Source organism: Adiantum capillus-veneris, chromosome 9, assembly GCF_014529385.1.
Source record: "Adiantum capillus-veneris isolate H3 chromosome 9, ASM1452938v2, whole genome shotgun sequence".
NCBI classification, from domain to species: domain Eukaryota; kingdom Viridiplantae; phylum Streptophyta; class Polypodiopsida; order Polypodiales; family Pteridaceae; genus Adiantum; species Adiantum capillus-veneris.
Window position 1 is genome coordinate 20,982,979 of NC_140939.1, and position 26,405 is coordinate 21,009,383.

General features: G+C 45.7%; 1 protein-coding gene across 7 annotated transcripts in view; it reads left to right on the forward strand.

The window, feature by feature from the left end:
• LOC147450205 (protein NO VEIN-like) overlaps nucleotides 1-26,405 on the forward strand; it is a 107,278-nt gene that overhangs the window by 66,526 nt on the left and 14,347 nt on the right. The gene's annotated exons all lie outside the window — the stretch shown is intronic.

Sequence of the window (26,405 nt, forward strand, 5' to 3'; positions counted from 1 at the left end):
CAGTTGACTGGAGCACAATATCTACAAATCTATGATGGTCATTCAACACACTCTTCCACAAATCTGGCTCGGTGCTGGCAATGAGTGTCAGCACCAAGAGCAACCATCAACACAACCAACGCATCCCCAGTGGCCATTCTTCATTTTAAGAATAGTGCAGACTGTCTCTGTGTGCTTCAACAATCCCGTCTCTTCAAAAATATCAATGGATAGTAGAAGAGCTTACCCTCTCACAACTTGGAAACAAAGGAGAAGAGCTCAAGAAGGTGGCTGAGGCTCGTGCAAGGGGTAAGGGGGCAGTTTACAGTTGTGGAAGGGCCATCATCCAGGAGTTTCAGACTTCTAGGCCTTTGAGGGTAGCGCCCGATACTGCCCACCCCTTAATTCGCCCCCCCTGATGGATGGGAAGACATGGAGAAGCCTCTGGTCTCTATGATCTTGTGGCTCATTAGAGCCAAGGCTTCAGTACCACGTGCCGAGCAGAGCTACCGGCCCCCCCACTAGTGGTTGATGCGCAGACCAGATCAGTCTCCTTCATACACCGCATGTGGGAACTTCCCAGAGACAGATACGCCCGCCTTGCACTTGAGTCCTCTCGACAGCTAGCCATGCAGGGAGTTACAGCATGTTGGTATGGGGAGATGACATCACGGTTTCGGGCGCATGGGTTCAGCATAGACAGATTGCCCCCCTTCCAGTACTCACTGGATGCACCCTCTCTGACTCTTACACAGTCCGAGATCACCAGTCTCAACCGCCAGGACTTGACTTAGCTAGACACCAGAAGGACATGGATACAGCCAGCACAGGAGCTGGGCACGAAGATGCCTTTCTACAGAGAGCATCTTCTCCAGCTTACGGAGGACACTTTTGTGACGAGGCCAAGAAACATGGACACCCACTTGTCTCATGGGATACGATGTGCTATTGGCCTGATACGCACATCTTCATACGAGCTGCGGATCGAGATTGGGAGATACAACGGAATATCAGCAGAGGCTAGGACATACCCCCTATGTGACATGGAGCCTGAGAGACAGTTGCACTACACATGCCACTGCCCCGTCTACTACAAGATACGAGGCCGCTTCCACTGCTTGTTCAGAGAGGGAGGGCTCTGGACTACTCTCCAAAGTCATGAGGTATGAGGATCAGAGATGCCTGGGTTTGTTCCTGCTCGAGCTGCGCAGACACAGAGAGAGCCTGATGAGAGGAGAGGCCAGCCAGTTCCAGAGACACATCACAGACTTCTTTAGAGCAGACACTGGACACCTGGAGGAGCTACTACCACAATAGAGCTTGTCGCCTCACACCAGAGGCACACTGATCGACCGAGTGACTGAGTTGGGAGATCCAGACGCCCACGACTGCGGAGGACTACACAACATCAACGGAGGCTACATCAGAGGATTCGGATCACTTTGGCCCGACAAGCACCACGCCCGGTCAGATTGCTGGCCATGGATGAGATCCGCCAGCGACCGATGCTAGATCTCTTGTGACTTGTGATTTAGCTATCCCAGCTAGCTGCTTAGTTCACACCTACCAGTTTAGGATTCCATAGTATTTTTATCTTGTCATTTTGTTAATCTGACTTTGTATCAGATCCACCAAATTGTAACGCTCTGGTCTCATAGGTCATTTTGGCCTTTTAGAGACGTTAATATAACATTTCATTTCATCTCTCTCTCTCTCTCTCTCTCTCTCTCTCTCTCTCTCTCTCTCTCTCTCTCTCTCCTCTCTTGCAACCCCGCCCCCCATGCGCTGCCTCCAAAGCCTCGTCCCCCCCTTGCGCTTCCCTTGCAACCCTGCCCCCTCGCGCTCCCCCCCCCCCCCCCCCCCCCCCCCCTCTCTCTCTCTCTCTCTCTTCCGAAATTCAAAATTCAGTCTTTTCTCAAAAATTGCAGAAATTGCATAAAGCGTGTTGTAATTTGCAGAAATTGCAGAAAATGTACGCCATGTATGCATAATGTGGAAGCACTTATGCGTGTAGGTCTCTTAACACCGCAAAATTTCCTCTTGTTTTTGGCAACGACCAAACATGAGGAAGCAAACTGATAAGCCCGACCCTTAGAAGATGCAGTTCAAAAGTGCAAAGAAGAAATGACCGAAACCATTAACAAGATCAACCGCAACCTATTAGGGACAATTAAAATGCTCGAAGATCGCGTTTTGGCCCAAGAAAGCAAGATCATTGCAATGGGAGATCATGTGACGGCCCAAGACGAAGACATTGCGTCACTCAAGAAGGAGCTCGTTGAGGCACGATCACGACACACGCTTGAAGAGGGAGAATTACAACCCTTTGTAATAGAAGAACTCAACACAATCAAAGAGCAAGTCCGAGCCATCAAAGAGGGGGAAGAGCAGCATACAGAAATGACTCCTTGGGTGGGTTATTACAAAGACTCAACAGAAAGCAGATGAGGCTGAGAAATGGATTGAGATTGCCAAGAAAGGGAAAAGCAAGGAAACAAAATCCACACCCACCATTATCAACCTGACACTAGAAGAGGAGCAAAGAAGACGTGTACGCTCTCTACATGTGAGAATTTGCGGCCTTAAAGACAAAGATAATGTAGACGAAGAGGTAAAAGAACTCATGGCTTTGATGGGGTTTCACGAGCCGATGCACTCAAGAGCTTGGAGAGTGGGCAACAAAAAAAATGGGAGCAAAGGGGAAACCTCGAAAGAAAGGGCACTCATCCTTCGTTTTCCCTCCATGGAAGCGAAGGATATTTGGAAGAAGAGATCAACTCTTAAGAAGACGGGTATCTTTCTTGGGGATGACCTTACTCTCTCATAGGTCGCCCATATGCAGGAGGTAATGCTAGAGATTAGAGCGGCAAGGGAAAGAGGTAAGATTGCTTTTTACCGAGATGGAAGAGTGGTGATATTGGAGCGACGCTCCACATGACGGTGTGAGGCCTATGGGACCACACTCAAAGTTGCTATTTGGAATTGTAATGGATCTAGGTTCTTTTGAGGAGAGTTTTACCAAGAGAGACATCATCTTCTACTTTGAGACACATCAGGCCCCTTGGCAGTCTATGCCTCACATTAGTGGATACAGATGGGAGACAGCCTGTAGACAGGAGACACGATCAGAGCATAGAGGGCGGGGCTCAAGAGGAGTGGCAGTGTTATTTTGGGAGGAGTTGCAGCCATTGATACACATAGCCCGCAGGGATGAGCAAGCTAGGTACATGTGGGTGAGATTGAGAGCAGAGACTGGCAGATATCTTTACATTACTATTTGCTACTTTCCCCCGAGTACGTCAATATATGCACCACCCAGAGGACAGTCCCCCTTCTCTATTTTGGATGATAACATATGGAACTTCTCTAGAGATGGTGACATTATCATTCTAGGGGACTTCAATGCTAGGACTGCCCATCATCAGACAGTATTTTATGATACTTCATAGTAGATGCTGAGAGAGTTGGATGTTGCAGAGATGGGCCTATCCAGACTATCACAGGATGGGTTACATATTGAGTATCGACGCCACTTGATAGACATGGGGACTACACATGGATTGGCCATCTTGAATGGCCTACAAAGATTTCCCGTTGTGAGAGGTTTCACGTGCTTCCACACAGACATGGAGCCAGCACAATGGATTATGTCATGGCACAGCTGAGCCTCATCTCTAGTATCCAGGATCTCATAGTTGAGCTCAAACTTGTTGGGGTGGCAGTGGATCATGCTCTTGTGTCGTGGACCATCTCTTTCCAGTTCAGTGTAGCACACAGGCCATGGGTAGCAGCCCCTACTCGCTACACTTTCACGCGGGAGACGGATTCTGTATACATAGACAGGATCTACAGACGCCTATGCATTGAGGAGCCAGTGCGACCTCTGGAGGAGCTTACTACTATACTCACACAGACATTACATGATGCAACAATAGAGGCATACCCACACACCTTGCCTAAGCAGAGACGCCGTTCTCGGAGCATGCCTCAAAACAGTTGGTATGATGAGGAATGTTGCCAGACTAGAGCTAGACTTCAGAGGGAGGTGCTTTTGGGTGACATCACTCACAAACAGTCACAGATTGACTTCCGACGCCTAGTGCGGCGGAAGAAGAGGGCTTTTTTGGTTTGACTAGAGCAGGATCTATACTAGCTATTCTTGAGTCAGGACTCGCGTGAGGCATGGTGGCTCTTTCATGAGCAGTCTCCCCCCCCCCCCCCCCCGCCCCTCCTCCTCCTTCCATTACCTCTGCAGAGACTTGGGGTCAATACGCATCATCTTTGTACAGAGTTTCTGGACAGCCCCCCCCCCCCCCCCCCCCGATTCATGCCAACACACATGTGCTTTTATCACCGCTGAGATGGTGAAGAAGGCCATTGACAAGATGAGGACTGGGAGAGCATATGATCATGATGGCTTAGTGGATGAGCATTTCATGCATGCCAGAGATCTACTAGCAGAGCTTCTAGCAGTTAAGTTTAACCGTGCCATGTGTGAGGGCTGCTTGATACTTGGAGCCTATCTACGATTGTACCTATCTTCAAGTCAGGAGACCCTATGGAGCCTGGGAATTATCGCACTATCATGATTGGACACACATTGGCACGGTTGTACGCATCCCTTCTTGAGCAGTAGCTGAGTAGATGGGCAGAGAGGGAGGGAATGCGTGCAGCTGGGCAGGCATGGTTCAGGAGAGGTTTTTCTACTCTTGACCATATGTTGACACTCAGGGCCATCATCGAGGAGGGCACATCCCATGGGAAACGGATCTATTGTAGCTTTGTGGACCTCCGGAAAGCATTTGACACAGTATGTTAGGTGCAGCGGAATGAATGTTTGCGCTTTGCTCAAGATGAGTGCTCCGAACTGTGCTCAAGGTTCCTTTTGTTTTTATGGAAGGGAGAGCCTTCCGTTCTTAATGAGAGAATGCTATGATCACAAACAAAGTGAATGGACACTGTGCGTGCAAGTGTATGAGATTGAGAGATAGAGAGAGAAGAGAGATACGACACCAGAGACGACGTAAAACCCTCCTCCGAAGGCCCCACTCTCGTCGGCAAGAGTGGTCTACTTATTATTGCACAAGCTGGTATAAATGGTATGCATGGACTAATGCAAGTCTAAGCTATGTCGACGATGACGACGGGGATGGCGATGTCGACCTAAGGGCTGAAATCTGCAATCTTTCTACTGCTGTCCAAAAACGCTATGGGCTGAAATCTGCTGCGGGTCCAAAAACGCTGATTTTTTGGGCTGTTTCTGTAGGTCTTTGTCGCTGAAAATCTGTATGTTTAGGGCTGAAAACTGAGGAGTCTTTAGGCTAAAAACTGATGGTCTTTGCGGGCTGAATCTGCTACCTCTTTGGGCTGATCTTGATGGTCTTCTAATGCTGAAAATCGCCGGGCTGAAGGCTCTAAAGATTGGAATCTGCAAACGCTTGGGAAATCCAAAAACGCTAGCTTGTCTGCTTCTTCCAGCGAGGGATGATGATGCAAACGCTAGGATGGGCTTGATTCTGGCGAGGGAAGTTACTGATGCAAAAACGCCAGGTTGGTGCAACTTTTCCAAAAACGCTAGTGGAAGGGGTCTGATGGCGATGGTCACCTTGCTTGGTGGGGGAAACCGCCAAGGTCTTGTTGAGAAGTTGCTTGCTGAGCTTGGCTCTTGTTGCCTCTTCTGCCATTTAGTGCTAACTTTGGTTTGCTTATATATTTTCTTACCCAAATTGCCCTACCTACTTTTGTTGGAAAGTCACTTAAATTAATAAGTGAAAAATGCCAAAAATAGGTAAAATAGGCTAAATGCACTGGAAAGCATAGTTACCCGGAACGCGGAACGGGAACGGTGACGGGATCCCCGCGGAACGGGGGAACGGCTAAGGGTCCGGAACGGGAACGGCGCGGAACGGGAGGTTAAAAAACACCCAAATAGTGCATTTTTTAGCTCCTTGTGTTTAAATACAAGGAGTATTAGAGTGCTTTGACTCTAATACTCACAAAAAACTCGTTTTGAAGACCATTCAACCTTGCTATGACTAGATGAAGATGAGAGAGAGAGAGAGAGAGCTTGAGAGAGTGAGAGGGAGAGACTCGAGAGAGTGAGAGGGAGAGGGAGAGATTTGAGAGAGTGGGAGGGAGAGGAAGAGAGCTTGAAGGCTTGAAGCCTTGAGCCTTGAGAGAGTGAGTCTTGAGAGGGAGAGATCTTGAGAGTGTGAGAGGGAGAGAGCTTGACCCTTGAGGATTAGCTTGTGGAGAGAAAGGGGGAGGGGGGTGCATTTTATGAGTCCTTGAGGCCTTGCACACTTCAAAAAGAAGCCCAAACATTTACTTCAATTTTTCCAATTTTTGCCAAATTTGTTTGTAGCCGTTGGCCGTTCCAGGGGCATTCCGGAACATTCCGGGGGCGTTCCGGAACGTTCCGGAACGGCCATTCCGGTTTGCACTGGCCACCTGGAACGTCAGACGTTCCGGGACGTTTCGGAACGTTCGGGAAGGGAACTGACCCCCGGAACGCCGGAACGGGGGCTAGGAGGCGTTCCCCGGTAACTATGCTGGAAAGTTCTCCTGATGGAATCTGATGGATTCTGGTGGGATTACTGATGATTATGCTGTGTGCAACCAGAGGATATGCATCTACACTAAGTGACTGGGCATGCACGGTCTACGAATAGACTCACAAATGTGCCAGATCACTTCTAAATCTAGACTGACTGGACTGACTGAACCCTGATCATGCTGTAGCTTGTCTACGGACACATAGGGTTGGATGTGTCACGTGACATCCCCTCCTTGTCAAAGTGAGGTACTGGTACCGAACTGTATGGCGTCGAGGGAGATCGCCAATAGCATCCGGAATCCTGGAAGGGACTCTTCGCCGGCCCACTCTGATGTGTGGGTCGTGCGGTACTTGAACTTCATAAAGGTCTGCAACACTTGCTTGTTTGGGCCGCGCCGAAAGCGACACAAAGTCTTCTGTGGCTCCTTCGATGCTTCAACTTCGTCGAGAGTCCTGCTTCTTTCTTCTCAAGAATCTTCGAGGCTGAAAATTCTTGAATCCATTTCCAACACAAAACCATGAACATACCTATTCCATGTAAAGTGAGTGGAAAAAATCTGGTCTTTCTTAAAGTCTGTGCATGCAATGTAGATGAACAAAGAGACGGAGTGTCAAACCGTTCACCACACACACGCAAACAATGAGATCGAATCTTTCTCTTCTGGTCTAAAGTAATCAACTGTGGCAATTCACAACGGAAATGCCAATGCTTGGTGCTCATACTTTCATGTGCTCTTTCTACAACTGTGTCGTGCCAAGGAAGAGACATGAAATGTGACTTCCTTGAATGCATACTTTTCAGCTTTTCATGAATAATCCGCATACATTCGTGCTCATTCATGAGTGAAACCTTCTCAACGTACAATATGTCATGCCTAGGAAAAGGGATCACATAAAGACGCTGACTAAAATACAAGAAATGTTCACGAATGAAACACTCGAACAATGCGTGCTGACTAATCATGCGAACACATAATACTTCCTGTGAGGGTTCTGTGGACCTAGGCTCGAGAGCCAAGATCGGTTCTTCCTGAAGGGGTGCTTTGGACCTAGGCTCGAGAGCCAAGATCGATTCTGCGTGATTGATCGAATCTGCAACAAGGTTAGCTTCGCTGGAAAAAGCATCAACTAACTCATCAGCCTTGTGAACAATCACGTCTTCTTCATGCAACTCATCATGCTTGTGAGAAATCACATCTTGATCATGCAAATCATCATGCTTGTCATTGGCATCCAAATCATCATGCTTAGCAATATCATTCAAATCATCATGCTTATCTTTGTCATCCAAATCATCATGCTTGTCATTCAAATCATCATGCTTATCATCATCATGCTTCTCACAATCATGCAAATCATGTGTGTCATGCTTTGGAGAAGAAGAGACTGAGAGTCTCCTTTTCCCGAATCTCTTGCATCTGTGCCTGAGCTTGAGAAAAGAGTCGCAAGAACTCTTTCATGTGTTGGTCGCTCTTTCCTTTGGCGGCGGCTGCCATTCTTTCTTGGTGTCTACGCTCCATTTCTGCTTTTCTTTCTGCTCTTCTTTCTGGGTGTTTGCGTTCCATTTCTGCCATTCTTTCTGCATGTCTTGCTTCGCGTTCTAACTTCCTTTCCAGAAACATATGGTCTAAAGCCTCCATAGGAGTTAGTGCAATCCTTGACGTAAATGGGGAAGGGGGAGGGTCGGAAAAGCCTCCTGGTGGGAAAAATTCTTCTTCGCCTCTCTCATGCTCACCACCTGTATGCAAAGTATCCATTCCATCAACTGAACTCGTGGGTTCTTGTGGTCTTGGGTCTTAAGTTCACGAGGAACTTGGGTTCTTTGGGGGTCTTGGTTCTTGGGTTCTTGAGGTTCTTGAGGTTCTGGAGGTTCTTAAGGTTTTCTTTCACTTGCAATCTGGGTTTGAGAAGGATCTTCTCTTCACCCGAGATCTACTCCTTTCCGCGGGCGCACCACTTGGCGGCCTTGCACTCACACCAAGGTTGCTTTTTCCAACAACACGTCGATTGGCCGGCCGCTAAGTGCATGGTCCGCTCTCAATGAGTGAAAAGAGACACAAGAAGAGGCTGGACAAGCCCTTGTTTCTTGGGATTCCTGTCACTCTTCAAAAACACGATTAGGAATCGACACGCCCAAGCGAACTTGGGTTCGTGCGATCGCAACAAGCAAAAAAATAAATAAAATTCTTGCGATTATTGTGGTTCTTTCCTTGAGTGATACAGAACACTGCCAAAGCTCTAATACCAATGTTAGGTGCAGCGGAATGAATGTTTGCGCTTTGCTCAAGATGAGTGCTCCGAACTGTGCTCAAGGTTCCTTTTGTTCTTATGGAAGGGAGAGCCTTCCGTTCTTAATGAGAGAATGCTATGATCACAATCAAAGTGAAGGGGACGCTATGCGTGCAAGTGTATGAGACTGAGAGATAGAGAGAGAAGAGAGATACGACACCAGAGACGTTGTAAAACCCTCCTCGAAGGCCCCACTCTCGTCGGCGAGAGTGGTCTACTTATTATTGCACAATCTGGTACAAATGGTATGCATGGACTGATGCAAGTCTAGGCTATATCGACGATGACGACGGGGATGGCGAAGTCGACCTAATGGCTTTGCAATCTTTCTACTGCTGTCCAAAAACGCTGATTTTTGGGGCTGTTTCTGTGGGTCTTTGTCGCTGAAAATCTGCAGGTTTAGGGCTGAAAACTGAGGTGTTTTTAGGCTAAAAATTGATGGTCTTTCCGGGCTGAATCTGCTACCTCTTTGGGCTGATCTTGATGGTCTTCTAATGCTGAAAATCGCGGGGCTGAAGGCTGTAAAGATTGGAATCTGCAAACGCTGGGGAAATCCAAAAACGCTAGGCTCCTGGTTTTCAAAAACGCTACCTTGTCTGCTTCTTCCGGCGAGGGATGATGATGCAAAACGCTAGGATGGGCTTGATTCTGGCGAGGGAAGTTACTGATGCAAAAACGCTAGGCTGGTGTAGCTTTTCCAAAAACGCTAGTGGAAGGGGTTTGATGGCGATGGTCTTCTTGCTTGGTGGGGGAAACCGCCAAGGTCTTGTTGAGAAGTTGCCTGCTGAGCTTGGCTCCTGTTGCCTCTTCTGCCATTTAGTGCTAACTTTGGTTTGCTTATATATTTTCTTACCCAAATTGCCCTATCTACTTTTGCTGGAAAGTCACTTAAATTAATAAGTGAAAAATGCCAAAAATAGGTAAAATAGGCTAAATGCATTGGAAAATTCCCCCGATGGAATCCGCATCGGATTCTGGTGGGAATACTGATGATTATGCTCTGTGCAACTAGAGGATATGCATCTACACTAAGTGACTGGGCATGCACGGTCTACGAATAGACTCACAAATGTGCCAGATCACTTCTAAATCTAGACTGACTGGATTGAGTGAACCCTGATCATGCTGTAGCTTATCCACAGACACATAGGGTTGGATGTGTCACGTGACACAGTACCCAGAGCTAGATTGATGTGCAGATTACCGGAGATGGGAGCATCATTTGGGGGATCATGGCATTGTACAGATCAGTAGTAGGGCATGTACCCACCTTAGAGGGTCTATCTACACCGGTTCACTCCACTATTGGGGTGAAGCAGGGCTGCCCGCTCTCTCCTACTCTATTTGGTATGTATGTGGATGAGGTTTCTGACTACATCAAAGGCATACCCCCACAGCCAGCCTACACGGAGACGATCTGGGAGCATGCCCCAGAACAGTTGGTATGATGAGGAGTGTAGAGAGACGAGGATCAAATTACAGAGGGAAGTGCTCATGGTTATTACCACACATAGACAGTCACGGATTATCTTTCGCTGCCTAGTGCGACGAAAGAAAAGAGCTTATCTATCTCAGCTAGAGCGGGATTTGTATCAGCTATTTATAAGTCAAGACTCAGGTGAAGCATGGAGGCTATTCCACGATCATTCACCACCACCAAAGGTCACCTCCACTGAGACATGGGGGGAATATGCCACATCTCTCTACACAGCATTAAGGCAACCACCTCTGTCGGACCCACTAGAGACATACTCGGAGACATGTTCTTTCTTTACTGTCGAGAGGGTAAGGAAAGCCATTGACAGGATGAAGACAAGGAGAGCACATGATCATGATGGTCTGGTAGCAGAGCACTTCATCCATGCCAGAGATATGCTTGCAGAGCTCCTGGCTATGATGTTTAATCGAGCCATGTATGAAGGCTTCCCTGAGAGTTGGAGTATGTCTACGATTGTGCCTATTTTCAAGTCAGGTTATCCGATGATTCCCGGGAATTATCGCACCATCATGGTTCGTCACACATTAGCTAGGCTGTATGCATCCATTCTTGAGCAGGAGCTAAGTAGATGGGCAGAGCGAGAGGGCATAAGAGCACCAGGGCAAGCAGGTTTCAGGAGAGGTTTCTCCACTCTTGACTAGATTCTCACACTCAGAGCTATTGTTAAGGAGGGTAGACACCATGGCAAGAGGATCTATTGTAGCTTTGTGGATTTCCGCAAAGCTTTTGACACAGTACCGAGAACCAGACTTATACGCAGACTCCAGGACATGGGTGTGCCTACAGAGCTGAAATGGGGTATTCTGGCTCTATACAGGACAATGATGGGGCGGGTATGCACCACTGAGGGAATGTCTGACACGGTCCACTCCACTATTGGAGTAAAGCAAGGATGCCCCCTATCCCCGACTCTTTTTGGGATGTATGTGGACGAGTTTTCGAACTATGTAGAGCGTCAGGGAGACAGGGGGGCTCAGCTAGCAGGGAAATGGATTCCGTTGCTACTATATGCTGATGATATTGTGCTGATTTCTGACTCTCTAGGGGGGATGCATCGTCATTTGGATGCTCTGCACACATTTGCTCGTGATAGTGGATTGTCTGTCAACCTTGGGAAAACCAAGGTTATGGTGTTCAACACCACACCACAGTGGGTCAGGAGGTCAACACCCACATTTACGTATGGCCAGGAGACTGTGGAGTACACAAATGCATATACTTATCTTGGGGTAGTCTTCGGTGGAATAGTGTTTTCACTAAGGAGAGCATCAGAGACTAGACTGACGAGCGCATATGCAGCTTTGGGAGGAGTAGAGAGGATGTGTTTGCAGGTTCAGCTTCAGGAACCGCAAACAAAGCTCTGGCTTTTTGACACTATAGTGACTCCAGCTATGCTCTATGGAGTTCAGGTATGGGGACCCTTGGTAGAGCACCATGGGAGATTTGGCAACACAGATGGATGGAGATGTATGGAGAGGCCTCTTGTCTCTATGATCGCTTGGATGATTCGGGCTAAGGCCTCAGTGCCGCATGAGATTATCCGAGCCGAGCTGACCGCCCCCCCCCCCGGTGGTGGAGGCATTGACTAGATTAGTATCCTTTATGCACGGTCTATGGGATCTCCCGAGGGATAGATACGCTCGTCTTGCCCTGGAGTCATGATTCATCTCGACAACTAGCGCTACAAGGCGATACAGCATGTTGGTATGGACAAATGACAATATGGTTCCAGTCGCATGGTTTCAGCATGGATAGATTGCCTCCGTTTCAATACTCCCTAGATGCACCCTCCTTGTCTCTCACACGGACAGAGATCACCAGACTTATACGCCAGGATCTGATTTAGCTAGATACCAGGAGCACATGGATACAGCCGACACAGGAGTTGGGCACGAAGATGGCCTTCTACAGAGAGCATCTTCTCCAACTCACGAAGGACGACTTTGTGACTAGGCCTGCATACGTGGTTACGCACTTATCTCATGGGATAAGATGCGCTATTGGGCAGATACCCACATCCTCACATCAGCTCCAGATCGAGATTGGCCGATTTCGAGGGGTGCCAGCAGGGGCCAGGATATGTCACCTATGTAACTTAGAGCCAGAGACAGTGCTGCACTACACATGTCATTGCCCGACGTACTATGAGATACGCGGCCACTGCCACTGCCTGTTCAGAGACGGTTTCGGGCCTTTTTCTAGAGTCATGAGATACAAGGATCAGAGATGTCTCAGATTGTTCCTGCTAGAGCTGCGCCTGCGCAGACTTAGGGAGAGCTTGCTGAGGACATCAGGGGAAAGACAGTCTGAGAGACAAATCACAGATTTCTTCACACCAGCTAGGGGAGAGCCAGAGGAGCAGTCATTACAGCAGATCTCAGAGCCCACCCATACTAGAGGTACGCTACTCGACCGAGCCACTGAGCTAGGCAGATGCAGACGTCCACAACCTCAAGGGGTCTCCCACCACCGACGAAGGCTGCATCATAAGAGACAGATCACTCTAGCTCGACATGCAAGACGCCCAACCAGAGTACTAACCATGGAGGAGGTTCATGAGATTTGACAGCAATTGATGAGAAATTTCATCTGAACCCACCAACCCCCCCCCGCCCCCTTCTATATCTCGTCTCAATCTTGCATGAACTTCAGATTTATTTCCTTTCTCCTTGGTGCCTTGGTCTCTTAGTGCCTTGGTGCCTTAGTTTTAGTTTTAGTGTTAGTTCTTTGTAATTTCCGTGCTTAGACATGATATCAGATTCACCAATTGTAACTTTTTGGTCTCATAGGTCATTTTGGCCTTTCGAAGATGTTAATATAACATTTCATTTCATCTCTCTCTCTCTCTCTCTCTCTCTCTCTCTCTCTCTCTCTCTCTCTCTCTCTATTCAGAGAGGGTTTTGGACGACTTGCTAGAGTCATGAGTTGCCCGGATCAGAGATGCCTCGGATTATATTTACTGAAGATTCGCAGACACAGAGAGGATCTCATGAAGAGGGGTACAATGAGAGAGACCTAGCGACAGTGGCAGAATACACATTTCTTTCAGTCACAGAAGGAGTTTGAGCAACCCCCACAACATAGCAGCACCAGAGGCATATTGCTTGACCAAGCGATAGAGTTGGGGCAGTCCCGTCACCCACGGATGAGGGGGCCCTCTCGACATCGACGCAGATTGCGACAAAGGATCCATACCATACTGGCGCGACCTAGGAGCCATCCAGACAGAGTGCTTACCTTGGAGGACATTGAACCACTACAGCCTTTTGGATACTGATGTATATGTATATGATGCCTCTACTGTCAGAGAACTCCATTGTATCAACTCACCCTTTGTATCAGCTTTCATCCCATCCCTATCCACTATTTTCTTTTCAGTTCTTTGTACTTTTTGTATCCAGACCTGGTATTAGATTTACCACATGGTCTCATAGGTCATTTTGTCCTTTGGAAGACGTTAATATTACATTTCATTTCATCTGTGTGTGTGTGTGTGTTTAGGGTTTCGAATATGTTTTTTGCCGTTTTTAGGGTTTTGCCACTGTTTTTTGTTTTTTTAGGGTCTCAAATATGTGTTTTGTTGTTTTTGAAAGTTTCAAAGCTGATTTTATCTGTCTTTTAGGGTTTCAGTTTCTTGTTGTTTTTTAGAGTTTCTTGTATTCTTTTGGTTCTTTTAGTCTCTCTCTCATGGTCTCCCTCCATCCATTAACCCCCTTTCACATGGCCTCCCCTGTGGCTATGGCCTGTCTCCCTCTCAACATGAAGTTCTCGATCACCACCAAGCGGATATCGCACTTGAAGTTGAAGTCAAGGAGTGGAAGAAAGAGATGGAGGCAACCTTTCTTCAATAGATGGAGGGATGGCAAGAGGAGAAGAAGAACCTATGCAAAAGGATTTCTCGCGTCGAAGAGCAAGCGGCTTCACAAGAAGCCACAATTCGAACTCTCTAAGGTGAACTTCTTGCAGCAAAAAGTGAGCGTCTTGAAGAAGGCGAAATTCAGCCATCCATGATGGAAGAATTAAATACCATGAGAGAAGAAGTACGGGCTATCAAGGAAGATGAAGAGAAGAAGTCATGGGCCACCGTCATCTTTGCAACACAAAAGAAAGTAGAGAAGGCCGAAAAATGGATTGAGGTCACCAAGAAAGGGAAAGGTAAGGAAGCTCCTTGTACACTCACTCTTATTAACATGACCCTCGAAGAGGAACAAAGGAGGATGCGGGCTCTACATGTGAGGGTAACCGGCCTCAAGGACATAAACAATGTGGAAAAAGAGGTCACAATCCTCACATCCATGATGGGGGTGGACAAGCCTTCACAAACAAAGGCATGGAGACTCGAGAGTGGGCAAGAAGAGTGATGGCCCGAGAGAATCTTCAAAAGAGAGAGCTCTCAAACTACGCTTCCCCTCCTTGTAAGAGAAGAAGAAATTCCTGAAAAGAGGTCTACTCTCAAGAAGACAGGTATTTTGCGCGGTGGTGATCTCACTCTCTCACAACTTGCGCATATGAGAGAGGTAATGCCAGAGATTACGGCGGCAAGGGAGAAGGGAAAGACGACCTTTTACACAGATGGTCCGGTGGTGATTGTAGAACGGCACTCTACATGACAGTGTGAGATCTATGGGACCGCACTGAAGATGGCTACTTGGAATTGTAATGGATCTATGAGCTTGGACGTTGGTGCCTCTGAGGACAGTTTTAGAGACAGGGACATTGTTTTCTTCTCGAAGACTCATCAGGCCCCTAGACAGCTGATGCCACATGTGGTGGGATACAAATGGGAGACAGCCCACAGGACAGTCGCCAGATCTGAGCATGGGAGTAGAGGTTCAGGAGGAGTAGGAGTGCTATTTAGGGAGGAGTTACAACCACTACTGTCACCAGCCAGTGGCAATTCCATTTTTGTTTATTTTCTCTTTCTTTGGGGAATTTTGTTTGTTTTACCTTTTGGAAACACCCCTCTGGAAATCTAACTGCCCTGCATTGCATAGCCAGTGTGGAACTGTTCAGAGAGAGTCCAGGCCTGAGGGCTAAAGAGCACTAAGGTGGGACAAGGACTATGGCTAGCCAAAGTGGGGTCATTGGCCAGCCAAAGCGGAATCCTTTGCTACATAGGTTACATTTCAGTTCTGGGTGTGGTTGCAGTGTACAAAGAGGGTGAGATGACCTAGAAGAATGTAATGGCAGAAACTCCTAAATTTTAGGGATTGCTATTTTTGGACGGCAAAATGTCTTCGTGTCATTACGTGCAGTTTGACATGGGGATCATTTTGTTACTCTGTGGCCAAGTCAACAGAGGCTGTAGGTGAGATATTTTAGACTCGAGGGTCTAAAGCGGGAAAATGCACAAATGAGTGACACTTGGCACTCTGAGGCCAGTTTACTACTTAAAGAGAAGGCAAAAACGTGATTTTCAGCTGTGAGCTCGTTTTTGAGTGCTCTCACAGGTGGGAGAGCTTCAATGGAGTGCTGGCTTACCCTCTATGTACAGTGAGGTGCAGGATGTCATGACCTGCACACCTCTCACTGCTCTCTCTCTCCCCTATTCTTTATGGTTATGCCCCTCTAGTGGGCTTTTCAATTGACCAATGTACAATTGTGTGGGTTCATGCGCGATTGCCGAGGCAAGACCCTCTTGCATAGGTACTGGATTAGTTAGTGGCTAATCTGGTGATTCGGAGAGGTTTCACGTGGGAAATCTCGTCCGATTCAAAGGGCAAGTAGCCCTACAGGTGCGGGAGCTCAAGGACTTGCTACAGATGCGACTGGGACGCAAAACGGAGCCCGAAACAGTGAATTACAGCCTGCTGTGTATTTTTGTAGGTTTAGGATTTTGGCCCTAAACGGACCACAATTGCCCTAGGAGGTTCGGGGACGCGAGGGGACCGCTGTACAGGTGATCTGGCGCATTTTCGGGGCAGAAAACAGAGAATTCAGCGTGCTGCAGATTCTCGCCAGGTTTTGCAAAGTGTTCGTATGCGTCGGGAAAGTCATCTAATGCGTGGGGATACTGACTGTGAAGGGTCCTAGTACAGTTATGTTGTCGAAATCGGGCCAGAACAGATGGTATTCAGCACAGATTGTGCGGGGCAGCTTGTAGGGTACTACAACTTTTATTCCCTCTTTTAAAGAATAAAGAAATACCGAAAGGGGCGCCTGTTTAGGGGCCAATCTGGTATCGGTCTTCTCATGCAGGTGCAATCTAGCAACCTGTATCCCTTTCCCCTTTGTTGTGTCTTGAAAGTACAGGTAAAGTGGGCGACAAATTAAATGGGTGAAAGCAAATAAAGTTTAAGTCTAAGGTCTACCGCCCTTTTTGGAGTTAACATGCCGGTTACATGGTTCCATCGACGGGATTAAATCACTTTTTCCTCAAAAAGTGAGCCTTGGTCAGTTTGGGTTAAAGACACAGAGAGAGTTTGGGATGACCTTGTTTGAAAGTAGATCGAGTGGATTTACAGGTGAGAAAGGCTACGAGAGTCTTTCTTTGGATACAGGATGGATGGCAACAAGGAAGAGGGTTCCTCTTCAGAGGATAGACAGCCTATTCCAACTACACATGAAATTGGCAAGAGTTGAGGCCAAACAGAGAAAGCTTTGCAGGTTGTTATTGCTGTGACGATGTTCAAGCAATTGGTGGAGAATCCACGATTTATGGATTTCATACGATCTTGATCAACGACACATCAAGTTCAAGGCAGTTTTGGCATGCCAGGAATATTGTTTAGGGGTATGCAAGGCATGGTGTCCAACCCCATGTATGCAAACATTGGTTTGCACCCAGGATTTCAGGGCACACAAGGTCAGTTTGGGGTGTCACAAGGCAACTTGGGTATGGCTGGTTTTTCAATCCCATCAGTGAATATGACACGTGGACATCAACATGTTACTGGCCAGGGAGTACAGATGGCTCCCACAGGTGTACCCATTATGCAAACTATCTCTTTTGACAATTTGGAGTCAATGGATAAGCTAAAGCCATACAAAGAAGATGATCAGTGAGTCCATTGACACATTCAATGGCTTTGATGAGAGGATAAAGGTTCTCTCTTTCCTCGAACAGTTTGACAAAGCATTTGTTGGAAGGAGCATTTAAAGTCAGGAAAGCTTCCACTTTTCTGGAAAAAAAAGTGCAAGTCAGTGGTGGAATACACTGTTGTTACAAGGACAGACTCCTTCCACTTGGAATGATTTTATACAGGTACCGATTTAGCTAAAGGCTAATTCAAAACAGGCACAGGATGATTTTCTAGTTTCGTAGTAAAGTTTGAGGAGTCTTTAGGAGTTCAAGGTATTTTTACCCATTGAAAGTCTGTAATCCTCAAGAAAGCTTCTTTGAAATTAGCATCTTGCTCTCGGAACGTTTCTTCAGGAAGGAATAGCTTATCTTCTTCTGATCGTGATGCTCTTAGGAAATTTTATCGCGATTTTGTAATTATGTAGATAAGTGCTCTAATAACTTTGTTGTTACGTGCAAAAAGTTCTATTTAGAATGCTTGTTAGGTGAGGTAAACTCTCAGACTTACAATGATTGTGATCTTTCTATGCAAGAGGTTATCTTGAAACATCAAGACTTTTGTAAGTCTTTTGGTTTCAAGTGCCAGCCTAAATTACCTTTTTTATATACCGTTTGGAAGTTCCACAAGAACCCTATAAAGCCTAGATTTATAGCTGCTTCTTGTAACACCTCTTTGACCGAGGTTTCCAAATGGCTTAGTTATTGTTTCAAAGCCATTTTACCTAGCGTAAATGAATTGTGGATAAACATGCTAAAGGAAGCAGACGTACCTACCGATTCAAGTTGGATTTTAAATGGTTCAGTACGTGTGATTCCTGTTTTAAAGTTTTTGAACTCTTCAAGAAGCCTCAAGGAGAAATCTTCTCCTTTATGTCTCCAAACTTTTGACTTTACAACGCTATACACGAAGCTAAATTTGGAGGACCTTAGATTTAGAGTCAAGTCTCTTATTTCAAAAGTTTTTGCGTACAAGCTTGAGAAGGATAGATACAAGGCATTGCTAGTAGAAAAGTCAGCCTTGAACTTTGACTTCTTATGGCTGAAAACTAAGAATGTAGATGTAGACAAAGGAAGAAAGAGATTCACCAGAATTGTAGATGACATTGACATCATATCTTGGTTAGATTTTCTTTTGGACAATTTATATATAACCATCGGCGACTCTCTTTTCAAGCAAACAATTGGTATCCCTATGGGTACCAATTGTGCCGTTTTTCTTGCTAATTTCTATCTTTTTACTTATGAGTTTGATTTTATGGAGCGTCTTGTCCTTACTAACACTTGCCCAATATTTTTGCACAAGTTATGCAATGTAAGACGCTTTGTAGATGATCTTTTTGTCCCTAACGTTTCTTCTTTTCAAGATTTTATGTACTTGAATTCGAGTTCTTTAGGCGGAGGAATTTATCCCAAGGAGTTTTGTGAACTTAATTGTACCACAAATAGTGATTGTTGTGCCTTTTTAGACCTTAAGATTTTCCAGACTCCCTTGGGATTATCTATGATGAGCGCCTTGAACCAGAATATGCCAATCTAAAAATCATCCGTATGCCTCACATTTCTTCGAACATTTCTCTTTTAGCTAATTACGGTGTCATTTGCTCTCAACTATTTAGATTTTCTCGTCTTTGTTCTAGTAAATCTACTTTTGTTGCTCAATCTTGCCATCTTATTTCTTTACTAGTTGAAAAAGGATACTCATTCAAAAGAATCATGAAAAACGTTCGTTCATTTTTGCATCGTAGTAAGTTTATTTTTAATGTTTCTTCCTTTGGAATGTTGAAGATAATCAGTAGTAAATTCAATAGAAGTGGGGAGCTAAAAAGTCCACTTATTGTTTTGACTTAATAACACCTTATGTTGTTGTTTTGATCTTTAGTGCTTCTAGTATTTTTAATATAGCTTGACAAATGCTAGCCTTTATCATGGCTGAGTATGCCCATCACCTCCGGAGGGTGATAGAAACTCAGCTCGTTGGTTTTGTAGAGTACATTCAAAGCATGAATGACCTCTATATAAACCTGCACCTACTCTTGGGCACTCATGACGTGAGTAGGGATGTCATAGCTGTTGTCCAAGCTATGCATGATAAAGGTGATAATCTTATTCGTCCTGTTTGGACAAGCAGCGAAGTTGAGATCACATATTGTCAAGTTTGGTTCTTTGCTCTTCGTAAGTTTGTAGTAGTATTCATTTTTCGATTTCGTATTTAGCTTACCTGAGGACTTAAGAATGTGTTTCGTTAGAAGTTGTTGTGTGAAGTTTGATTTCTAGGATTAAGTTTTTAAGATGTCTTATCCTTTTTTTTTGTGCTTAAAGTTGAGTACTTGTTTTAAGCCAAATACGTTGCATCAACTTATTTTACACATGCCTTTTTTAAAAACATTTTTAAGTTAATAATGTTTTTGTTTTATCTAGTTTTGTTTTGTAGCAAACAAAGTGATTTAGTTTGTTTGTTTTTGTTTTTCTTTTCTTTTCTTGTGTCCCTTGCTTTTATAGTTTTATGAGTGCTTTATTCCCTCTTATAATTCGTGAGTTCAGACTATTCTGAACTTATGAAGGTATACAAGTAGTCCTACTGATGTAGAAGATCAAAGGTGACGAATTGGTGCGATTGGCACGCAAAACAGAGCCCGAAAGAAGAAAATACAGCTTGCTATTTTTTTTCTGCAGATTTAGGGTTTTGATCCTATTTGATGTCTTTTTGTCCCAAGAGCTTCGGGGAAGCTAGAGGACAGTAATACAAGTGATCTGGAGCATTTTAGGAGCAAAAAACAGAGAATTCAGCGTGCTGAGTTTCCAGGACAGGTTTGCAAAAGTGCTCTATTATGCGTGGATAATCACTTGGATATGTGGATTTTTGGTTGTGAAGGTTTCTACTACAGTTATGCTGCCAAAATTGGGTCAAAAAGAGAATTCTCAGCCCAATAAAAGTGACAGCATAAGGGTAGATCACAGGTTAATCTCCAAAGATCAAGATGAAGAGCAGAGAAAGATTGTTTTCGATGCTTTGTATGCAAATCAGTGATATTGCATAAAGGCTGAAATTGCCTGAGAATTGGAAGATTCACAATGCGTTTCACGTGAGTCTTCTCAGACCCTATGTAGGTGATGTGCCAGAAGATATGTCAGCTGAAGATCAGCCGGAAGTCGAGGAACTTGACGAGATCTTGGTCCCGGAACAGATTTTGGCACATAAAGAAAGAAAAGAAAAAGCTGCAAGGTTGCAAGGTGCTGTTTGGTAAAGTTCAAAAGCTATTCACCTTTGGATGTCAAGTGGATGGAAAAAAGTGAACTTGCAGAGTCACTAAAAGTATGGGAACTTAAAACCTTGGTTTGCAACCTACCTTGACTCCTTGAGATTCAGAGCTACATGGATTGTCAGTGTGACAATGGCTTCTGAAAGAAATGATGTACATGTTACTTACAGTGAGCTCAAATGAAGTGCATGTTACATTAATGTTAGAGCTGTACAGATTGTCAGTTTGGCAATTACTCTTATGGAATGTCCAAAAGTTTGTTTAGTGCTATAGAAGTGAGTATTTCTTGTCAGTTTGTCAAGGGTACAACAATTATTTCTATTGAAGAGTACATGTGTAACTGCATTCTTAAACTTTCGGTTTGGGTATGCTCGAAAGGTTACTGGATCCAACGTGTACTAAAAGACAGTGGCAAAATGTGACGCTTCCATTTTGTCATCAGAAAGTTATGGACTCAAAGCAATGGCAGAGTGTGACGCTTCCACTATGTCATTGGGACAGGGTTCACACGCAGGCAATACATGTGTCAACGAGGTGTTGACTGTGAGCATGTATGTGTCGTACATGTGTCGACACGGTGTCCGGACACCCGAGTGTTGACTGTAAGCATGTACGACATAGGTGCAAACGAGGACGTTTGAGATTTCAAGAGGGGGGTATGTCACCAGCCAGTGGCAATTCCATTTTTGTTTATTTTCTCTTTCTTTGGGGAATTTTGTTTGTTTTACCTTTTGGAAACACCCCTCTGGAAATCTAACTGCCCTGCATTGCATAGCCAGTGTGGAACTGTTTGTTCAGAGAGAGTCCAGGCCTGAGGGCTAAAGAGCACTAAGGTTGGACAAGGACTATGGTTAGCCAAAGTGGGGTCATTAGCCAGCCAAAGCAGAATCCTTTGCTACATAGGCTACATTTCAGTTCTGGCTGTGGCTGCAGTGTACAAAGAGGGTGAGATGACCTAGAAGAATGTAATGGCAGAAACTCCTAAATTTTAGGGATTGCTATTTTTGGACGGCAAAATGTCTTCGCATCATTACGTGCAGTTTGACATGGGGATCATTTTGTTACTCTGTGGCTAAGTCAACAGAGGCTGCAGGTGAGATATTTTTAGACTTGAGGGTCGAAAGCGGGAAAATGCTCAAATGAGTGACACTTGGTACTCTGAGGTCAATTTACTACTTAAAGAGAAGGCAAAAAACGTGATTTTTAGCTGTGAGCTCATTTTTGAGTGCTGTCACAGGTGGGAGAGCTTCAATGGAGTGCTGGCTTACCCTCTATGTACAGTGAGGTGCAGGATGTCATGACCTGCACACCTCTCACTGCTCTCTCTCTCCCCTATTCTTTATGGTTATGCCTCTCTAGTGCGCTTTTCAATTGACCAATGTACAGTTGTGTGGGTTCATGCGCGATTGCCGAGGCAAGAGCCTCTTGCACAGGTACTGGATTAGCTAGTGGCTAATCCCCTGCAGGTACAGGTGATTCGGAGAGGTTTCACGTGCGAAATCTCGTCCGATTCAAAGGGCAAGTAGCCCTACAGGTGCGGGAGCTCGAGGACTTGCTACAGATGCGACCGGGACGCAAAACGGAGCCAGAAACAGTGAATTACAGCCTGCTGTGTATTTTTGCAGGACCCTAATACCCTTGGGAGGTTCGGGGACGCGAGGGGACTGCTGTACAGGTGATCTGGCGCATTTTCGGGGCAGAAAACAGAGAATTCAGCGTGCTGCAGATTCTCGCCCGGTTTTGCAAAGTGTTCGTATGCGTCGGGAAAGTCATCTAATGCATGGGGATACTGATTGCGAAGGGTCCTAGTACAGTTATGCTGCCGAAATCGGGCCAGAACAGATGGTATTCAGCCCAGATTGTGCAGGGCAGCTTGTAGGGTACCACAACTTTTATTCCCTCTTTGAAAGAATAAAGAAATACCGAAAGACGCGCCTGTTTAGGGGCCAATCTGGTGTCGGTCTTCTCATACAAGTGCAATCTAGCAACCTGTATCCCTTTCCCCTTTGTTGTTTCTTGAAAGTACAGGTAAAGTGGGCGACAAATTAAATGGGTGAAAGCAAATAAAGTTTAAGTCTAAGGTCTACCGCCCTTTTTAGAGTTAACAGGCCGGTTACAACTACTACATATTGTACGGAGAGATGATCATGCTAGATACATTTGGGTGAGGTTGAGAGCATACATTGCCATATGTTACTTCTCCCCCAGTACATCAGTATATGCTGCACCCAGAGGATAGCCGCCTTTCTCTATACTAGATATATTGGAGTTTTCTAGGGATGGTGATATCCTTCTCCTAGGGGACTTCAATACCCGAACGGGCAACTCTCAGACAGTCTTCTACAACACTTCATATGAGATGCTTAGAGATCTGGATGCAAAACAGCATGAGCTCCACGACTACCCAACACACAGCATCTCCTCCATGTTCGCCACTTCCTTCAAGCAAAAGAGACACCGAAAGAGAGAGCGAGAGAGATTCTCCAAGCTGAGAGAGAGAGAGAGAGAGAGAGAGAGAGAGAGAGAGAGAGAGAGAGAGAGAGAGAGAGGCCCTACCAATGTCATGCCAAGGGTAGGACTAGACGGGCACGGCCCGTCTAGTCCTACCCTTGGCATGACATTGTGAGTGTCTTGGGGCTTGACAGAGATAGATGCTCACATGACAGAGAGGAGTATGGGAGATACCTCACAGAGATGACGACCGCACATGGGTTAGCCATACTTAATGGCTTACAACGATTTCTTGGAGTAGTTGGTTTCACATGCTTTCCACACAGACACGGGGCCAGTATAGTGGACTATGTTATGGCACAGCCGAGCTTTATTCCTTGTATTCAAGATTTCATAGTGGGAGCCAGACCAGTGGGCGTAGCAGTGGATCATGCTCTTTTGACATTGTCTGTTTCATTTCAGTATAGTACAACCCAGATATCAGGAGGTAGGTCAAATACTTGTTATACAATTACACGAGAGATTGCCTCGGTTTATACATAGGAGATCTATAGCCGTCTATGCAGAGCTAGTCCTGGCCTCTCAGTGGAGGAGTGCACCATTTTATTGATTGAGACATTGCATGGTGCAGTATCAGAGACATACCCACACACTCATTCGGGTCAAGGGCGACATTCTGGGAGCATGCCCCAGAATTGTTGGTATGATGAGGAGTACAGAGAGATGAGAGTCCAGCTCCTGAGAGATCTTCTTTTTAGAGTCATCACTTATAGACAGTCTTGGATTGCTTCCCGACACCTTGTGCGACGAAAGAAACGAGCTTACTTGGCCCAGATGGAGCGAGACTTGTATCAGCTATTCTCGAGTAGAGACTCAGGAGAGGCATGGCGATTCTTTCATGAGCACTCCCCTCCCCCGCTGATTACTTCTCTTGATGTGTGGGGCCAGGATGCGACATTGTTATATACAATTCCTAGAAAGGACCCCCTTCCAATTCCTACAGAGCCATGCCCCACCTACCAACACCTTCTTTACCACTGAGATGGTAAAGAGAGCCATTGACAGGATGAGGACCAACAGGGCATATGATCATGATGGTCTAGTAGCAGAGCACTTTATACATGCTAGAGATATGCTGGTAGAGATTCTTGCAGTGTTGTTCAATCGTGCCATGTGTGAGGGGTTGGATGGAGCTCTACTCTCTCTCTCTCCCTCTCTCTCTCTCCCTCTAGTATGCTACATTACTAGCCCTAAAACCTAAATAAAGAGTCTTCTCTCATGCTCCATGGCTACCATCCTCGCCATCATTCTCTAAGGTATTGATGTGTTGCTAGTAGGATCATACCTACTTGCTGGGTTGATTGTTTTTGACAAGGGATTATGCCATCCTTGGCTTGCTTCTCTATATCCTTGTTATGTATGATCAGATGCTGTTGTATTGTTAAGCTGATGTTTTGTGTATATATATGTTATATAAGGTCCCTAAGCTTCGTTTCTATGTATTTTGCCGTATGTTTTGATGCTATCATAATGCCAGAAGTCTCACTTGCCTATGTGCACTATGTGTGAGGTCCCTAAACCTCTTAATTTAGGGTGGTGCCCCCTTTGTTTTGTTCGCATGAGGCGTGGTTTGTGGAGTGTGCACGAGTACAAAGGCCACCCGATTGCACTGCTCTTTTTCCCGCTATCATTTTGGTGCCTCCACTGAGGAGGGCTACACAGACCTTCAGTCCACAAGCAATGAAGATGTGCAATCTACAACATGGACGAATGGCGTGGAAGTTTGCAAATTGGAGAACAGAAGAGGAGGAGGCTTTAGAGGCCTTAAAAGCTTTCATCGAGGTCTTGTTACCAGGTTGCAATGTCATTGAAATTCAAGAAGTAAGTTCTTCTACATGCCTTGTTCGTGATCGTCGCCAACGAAGGAGAGTGAGAAGAAGAGCTTGTTATACCTCTCCTCTCAACCTACGAGTGCTCCAGAAACCTCCAACGCACACGAGCTTGAAATATTCTACATCAACATACACGAAGGTACTGTGACACACATTAAGGGAAGAGAAAGCATCACCAGACCTCTCTTTCCTGAGGAGCTGACTAAGAGGAGGAAGATCACCTCTACACCTAAGTGGCCCAAGGCCGCAGCCCGTGCTCAAGCGTAAGGTAACATTTGGCTTAATCTCATTAATAAGGGATTACATGACCACTACAGGCAAGAAAAAGGCTAGTGAGCAACCAACTTCAACCTCCAACTTGCAACCACGACTTTCACCCCTAAATCCTCATGAAGCAAAGAGGCGAAGGCTTGCCTACAAGATTGCCGCCCGTCTGCGAGTGCTCCCAGTGCACTTTGTGAATCCAGACACCACCAATCCCAAGCCAACCTCCTGTCCGCGTGAAGATCACTTTGGATATTGTCCAAAGTGCTTTGGAGACCGGGTGAAAAGCCTCCCTGCTCTACCTTTGCTGCTAATTTTCAAGAAGTTATCTCAATCTAAGGAAACTATCTTAGTTGATGATGTGCTGCACATTAATGGTGTCACTTTCATTCGTCATGCTGATTATGGTAATAGCATCCAATTGTTGCTTGCTAAAAGGCTCAGCATTGCCATCACGCCTTACGTCTTCACAGATGCATCAGGAAGAGTCGAAGTGATCCGAGGTGCTGACCTTCTGTGGCTGATCAGGCTCATTGGTCCCAAGGTGGTGCAACTAAGCTAGGCTCTTGTGTGTAAGTATGGATGCCAATAATGAGAATGATGATCCCCGCATGTTTCCTTTCTATTTTGTGCGTCATATCCGTGTGAATATTTGTATTGATAGAAAAATCTTTTATCAGCAAAGAATAGCCCTGTTGTTTGGAGCCGAGAGACATGGGGAAATCTTGCGCTCTCCTCATCCTGTCATTCTACCTTTACTAGACTATTACCATTCTTTTGATGTGTCGATCTTCATCCTATTTTGAGCTAAGTTGTGCTAAAGCTCCAAATTGTAATTACCATACCTATTTTAAACTAAATTGGAGCTGTTTGTGTAATTGTTTACTCTCTCACTTATGGCCTTTCCCTAATTTTTATGGTAAGCCTGGGGAGGTTGCTCCAGACTTTTTGGATAATTTGGAAATGGCCTTTCTGGTATCGGGAAGGGATGACGAAGCTACTAAGTTAAGGGCCTTTCCTTTGGTCTTGAGGGAAGGTGCAAAATTATGGTATCAAACTTTGGCACCTGAAGAAAGAAGAGACTGGGAGTCCTTAAAGATGGCCTTCATCGAAGACTTTCGCCGCCATGAGCCTCCAGAGGAGATATGGAGATAGCTCTTAGAGCTACGCCAAACATCACCCAATGACTATAGAA